Source organism: Quercus suber, unplaced genomic scaffold (genome assembly GCF_002906115.3).
Source record: "Quercus suber isolate HL8 unplaced genomic scaffold, Cork oak 2.0 scaffold_117, whole genome shotgun sequence".
Lineage (NCBI taxonomy): Eukaryota > Viridiplantae > Streptophyta > Magnoliopsida > Fagales > Fagaceae > Quercus > Quercus suber.
Window position 1 is genome coordinate 44,181 of NW_027069582.1, and position 6,579 is coordinate 50,759.

Consider the following 6,579-nt stretch of genomic DNA (forward strand, 5'->3'; position numbering starts at 1 on the left):
TAGCTTTCTAACTTAGAGCTATCTTAGGAAGAGAACAGGTCTTGCCATTTGGTGAACCCTATTTGTAGGAGGGAGTATGCGACACGACATTTCTAAATTCCAAAGAACAAAAAGACTGGTTGGTTGTACGTGCCATCTTTTCAATTTCAAAAGTTGCGGCATATTTCATTGAAAAAACGTTCACACTTTTCCTCAATTATTTTGCGCAGCAAAATGTAATTGTTTGTCATTACTATAATATGGGTTCAGTATTTTTTTCCTACCACTTAATTTATCACATAAGACAGTTGCAATAAAGTGCATATTCATGTGTTGCTAGCATCGTTGTTTTACTGTGCCATACTTTTTTTTTTTACCTTACACCAAGTGGGACATGTACGAAAGGTGAAAAATACTTTTGACACGTTTTAGAAATAAATGGCTTTTTTCCAAAAATAAATGCTTATTGTGTTAATGAAAAAAAATGCATTTTATTGACTGCATTTCTTTTTGGGGTTAAATTACCAAGTTATTTTCTTTTTATTTAAGGTTGTGTTTGGTTCAACAGAAATTAATTTTAAAAAAATATTTTTCATATTTAATTATAAGTGTTAGAGGTGACGAAAAATGTTGGTCAACTAGAATTTTTATATAAAAGAACCAGGCTTAAACTATTTATGTACAAGTAAGATATCTCAAAAAAAAAAAAAAGAATTGGCTCATTTACTGCCCTTTAAGCAGGTGCCCGAACAGGTTGCTTCTTTTTTTCTTTTTTTTTTTCTTTTTTTTTTTCTTTTTTAAAAACAAAGGAAATTCTGCAAGTCTTGCACTTCCGCCAATTACTGTTTATTTCCATATTTTCTTTAGACATTCCACGTGCTCCCTGTACAAATCACACAATAATCTTTTGATAATGGAAACTCATATAAAATTACAAAATATGTGCATCAGTGCATACGTATGGGGGAAATCATTGAAATTAATAAAAGACAAGCTCTTTTTATTTATCAAATGGTGGGTAAAGAATAAAAGTTCCAATCCTATCCAGAAATGAAAATCTCATGTGCCAAAGCGTACTGGCCCTCAAAGACAAAAGTCTGACCATCAAAATAATTGTTGACAGAGAAGAAAAATCTGTGTTGCATGTCATTTTCTACCAATCTAATCATCCTTCCCAATGACCATATCACCAAATACAAAATGCCAAATTAAAAGAAAGCCCAGTCTTTGTCGCAAATTTGATGCATATATAAGATTTATGCACTTTTTTTTTATGAACAAAAAGAATGGATATAGGAGTAATTTGAGTTGGCATCTTACATTTGGGTGTTGTCATAGTGACACTCTATTTGCTGAGTCTTGGCCTTCAGAAAATCCGGATGAGTCATATATAATTGTACATCTAGTCCCATTAAAGACGCTATTGAACATAAGCTGAGATTTTTGTCGCAAATTTGATGCATAAGATCTATGCACTTGTTAATGCTTCTACGAAATTAAAATTATAATTGTATGTGGGAACTGGGAACTCATAAAAGACAAATCACACGATAATCTTTTGATAATGGAAACTCATATAAAATTACAAAATATGTGCATCAGTGCATACGTATGGGGGAAATCATTGAAATTAATAAAAGACAAGCTCTTTTTATTTTTTAATGCATAACATGATAAAAGCCAATCTCGTAGTATGAAGAAATTGAGTCTTTGACATAAAAAGTCATAGACGACTCTTTTATCTAACAATTATACAGGCCAATGACCATATTATGGTACAAAAGGACAATCTTGGTCTGTATATATGTTATATAAAACAGTCGTTTATGACCTTTTCTGTTCATAGTCTTTATAATAAGCTGTTACAATACTCAAAGACAATATCTTGGTAACCCTTTTCTATAAAATATTAACGTCAGAACAGAACAGTTGGTTGCATAATTCTTTGTATAGATGCATGCATGCATAAAAAATAGTTTATAAAAATGTTGGAAACCCATAGAAGACAATCTCATGATAACCTCTTTTACTTTTCTTTTTTACGTAATAGAGTGGTTTACGACTCTTTCTGTTCATAGTACTTGTAATAAAAAAATTAAAAAATTGTTAAAAAAAAAAGTTTCGAGGCAATAACATAATAACTCTTTTCGAATATATATATATATATATAAACTTTTTTCTAATGATTATAGTTTTTAAAACCAGACCGACTACTAGAAACTGGGTTAAGCAAAAACAGGTCACCAATTCAGTTTTTCAAACTCAAAAATTTGGAAATTTAGAGGGCAGTGCACGACACACACCCCCCCCCCCCCCCCCCCCCCAAAAAAATTTTTTTTTTTTAAAAAAAAAATACTAGTATATACATACATATAAGTGGTAAATATTATACACATTTACAACAACAAAAAATGGTAAATATTGTACAAATTTTGCAAATGTGTACAAAATTTGCTAATTTTTATGTGTCTACAATATAAATTTAAATTGTAACTACAATGTATACATAGAGATATTGTGAAAATATTGTGATGCATGTGTCAATTCCTTATGAGTCAAAATAAAATTAAATAAAATAATAAAGTATCATACCGAGATCTAGCACAACTAAAAATAAAGATATTGTATTATGAAAATGTCATAACATTTTATTATTATCACATTATTTTCACAATTACTGAGGTGTAAGTTCCTTATAGGTTAAAGTAAGATAATAAAATATTAGACTGAGATCCACCATAGTTGAAAATAGAGATATTGTGAAAATGTTGTGATCTTTTGTTGTATTCATAGACTTTTTTTTTTAATCAAATTTAGTAATATATATATATATATATAAAGCGAATGGGAAAAGTTATAGTAGCTTCGCTATAGTAGTTTTGGCTTGTTTAATTTTCACTGTTTCGCTGGCCTTTTCTTTGTTATGAATGCATAAAGCTACAATAGATTTGCTACATTATTTTTGGTTTGTCCAACTCGCACTGTTTCACATTATAATAAAATATTAACACAGCAAACTCACACAATATTTTCACAATTGTTGAGGGTCTAATTCCTTATAGGTCAAAATAAAATAATAAATATCATGCTGGAACCAACCACGACTAAAAATAAAGGTATTGTGAAAAAATAAGTGCAACATCCACAATATTTTTCACAACACTTTCATAACAAATCATAAGTGGTAAATTGTTATTGATTCAAATTTAAACTTATCAATGAAACTACTTTTTCGCTCACCAATAACAATCTGTTATGAAAATGTCGTGAACATAACATTTTTTTATGAAAATGTTAAGACATCTTGTTGTTGTAACAATATTTTCAAAACTATTGAGCTGCCAATTATTTAAAAGTCAAATCAAATATAACAAAATTATAAATGTATTATGAAAATGTTGTGTCATTTTGTTGTGTTTTTAGAAAAAATTTGTTGGTTTAGTCAGCTTTGTTGAACCAAAATTCACTATTTTACCTCAGTCTGACTTTAAAAACCTTGAACCTCTCTATTTTTCAGTTTTTTTTTTTTTTAGCATACTAAGTATTTTAACACACACACACACACACACAAAAAGGGAGAAGGAAAAATATTTTAAAGAAACTAACAATAGTGTATATCAAAAATGGCCAAACTGAATGGTCTTAGTTTCAAAACCATGCTAATGATATATATGTTAGAATGAAGAGACGTTGATAATAACTCTTTTCTAATGTTATATAAATTAAGAGATCATCATTGCATTAAAATTAGGCAAAAATACACTTTTGTCCCTACATTTGGGGCCAATTCTCATTTTGGTTCCTAAATTGATATTACTACTAATGTGTCCCTAAAAAAAGAAAATCAATTTTATTTTGGTCCCTACCATCAACCCACTAACGGAAACCTCCTACGTGACAGACGGAGTCCTATGCTTGCTGACATAGCGCTGACGTGATCATTAAAATATTATTAAAAATAATTATTTAGCATTTTTAAGTGCCACGTTAGCATTTAAATTTTTTGAAACAAAGCCACGTCAGAAAATTTATATAAAAAAGAAATTAAATTAAAAAAAAAAAACCTTAAATCTAATTAAATTTTTTTAAAAAAATTGTTACTTTTCATTATTATTTTTCACTAATCACTAACCCGTGCTATGCACGGGAACTTACCTATTTATGAGGAAAACTAAAATAATTTTATAAAATCTTAAATTGATTAAGAAATTACACCATTGCATGATTTGCTATTGTATGACTTCAATTTGTGTTACAATTTAATGAAGAAGCCATTGCTTGAATGTTCAATGACTTACAAAAAATTTGTCCGACAATTTCAGATACTACAAAAAAATAACTCAAAAATTCAGATATTAAAACTTCTGAAAGACTAAGAAATATTAAAGAATTAGATGATTCAGTGCTTAGAAATTATTGAAACAAAACAAAATACATATGACTAAACAATAGAGAAATATAAAACAAAGATGAGTTACATTCAAAAGAATAATTTTAATTATTGCATGCTTTTTTATTTTGTAAAAAATAGCTAAAGAGAGTTTGCTGGTTCATGTATGAAAATTACTTTTTAAAAAAATACATGAAATACCATAAAATAAATTTTTTTTAACAAAGTAGAGGAGAAGAAAATAACATAAGAATAGCTCATACCTCTACTCGGCTTAAAATATATATATATATATATATATATTGGGGTTTGCATTGCTTTTATGGTACAATAGTGTATATCAAAAATGGCCAAACTGAATGGTCTTAGTTTCAAAACCATGCTAATGATATATATGTTAGAATGAAGAGACGTTGATAATAACTCTTTTCTAATGTTATATAAATTAAGAGATCATCATTGCATTAAAATTAGGCAAAAATACACTTTTGTCCCTACATTTGGGGCCAATTCTCATTTTGGTTCCTAAATTGATATTACTACTAATGTGTCCCTAAAAAAAGAAAATCAATTTTATTTTGGTCCCTACCATCAACCCACTAACGGAAACCTCCTACGTGACAGACGGAGTCCTATGCTTGCTGACATAGCGCTGACGTGATCATTAAAATATTATTAAAAATAATTATTTAGCATTTTTAAGTGCCACGTTAGCATTTAAATTTTTTGAAACAAAGCCACGTCAGAAAATTTATATAAAAAAGAAATTAAATTAAAAAAAAAAAACCTTAAATCTAATTAAATTTTTTTAAAAAAATTGTTACTTTTCATTATTATTTTTCACTAATCACTAACCCGTGCTATGCACGGGAACTTACCTATTTATGAGGAAAACTAAAATAATTTTATAAAATCTTAAATTGATTAAGAAATTACACCATTGCATGATTTGCTATTGTATGACTTCAATTTGTGTTACAATTTAATGAAGAAGCCATTGCTTGAATGTTCAATGACTTACAAAAAATTTGTCCGACAATTTCAGATACTACAAAAAAATAACTCAAAAATTCAGATATTAAAACTTCTGAAAGACTAAGAAATATTAAAGAATTAGATGATTCAGTGCTTAGAAATTATTGAAACAAAACAAAATACATATGACTAAACAATAGAGAAATATAAAACAAAGATGAGTTACATTCAAAAGAATAATTTTAATTATTGCATGCTTTTTTATTTTGTAAAAAATAGCTAAAGAGAGTTTGCTGGTTCATGTATGAAAATTACTTTTTAAAAAAATACATGAAATACCATAAAATAAATTTTTTTTAACAAAGTAGAGGAGAAGAAAATAACATAAGAATAGCTCATACCTCTACTCGGCTTAAAATATATATATATATATATATATATTGGGGTTTGCATTGCTTTTATGGTGTTCACGATTAACCTCATAAATTTAGAGATAAATTATCAATATTTGGGTTTGAGTTTAAGTTGGGCTTGTTAGAAATGTAGAATTTCACTCCTAGTTAAGTTTGAATTAAACAAAAATAAGTTTGTTTAAGAAAATGATGGGTTTGAGCTTAAGTTGGACTTGTTAGAGATAAAAAGTTTCACTCCTTATTAAGTTTAGACTAAAAATAATAATTTTATTTAAATAAAAGTATAATTTTATTTAAATATTGTACTGACATAAAAAATTGTGAGAGTTTCAGAGGTTTCGATTTGATTTTGAGTTTAAGTTGGACTTGTTAGAGAGATAGAGTTTCACTCCTTGTTAAGTAAGGATTAAACAAAAATAATTTTATTTAAAAAAATGATGAGTTTGAGTTTAAGTTGGACTTGTTAGAGAGAAAGAATTTCATTTCTTTTTAAGTTTGGACTAAACAAAAATAATTTTATTTAAATATTGTGCTGACGTGGAAAATTGTGAAAGTTTCACAGGTTTCGGTTTGAGTTTGGGTTTAAGTTGGACTTGTTAAAGAGATAAAGTTTCACTCCTTGTTAAGTTTGGATTAACAAAAATAATTTTATTTTAAAAAAATGCTGAGTTTGAGTTTAAGTTGGACTTGTTAGAGAGAGAGTTTCATTCCTCCTTGTTAAGTTTGGACTAAAAAAAAATAATTTTATTTAAATAAAATGATAATTTTATTTAAATATTGTGCTGATATGGAAAATTGTGAGAGTTTCACAGGTTTCGATAT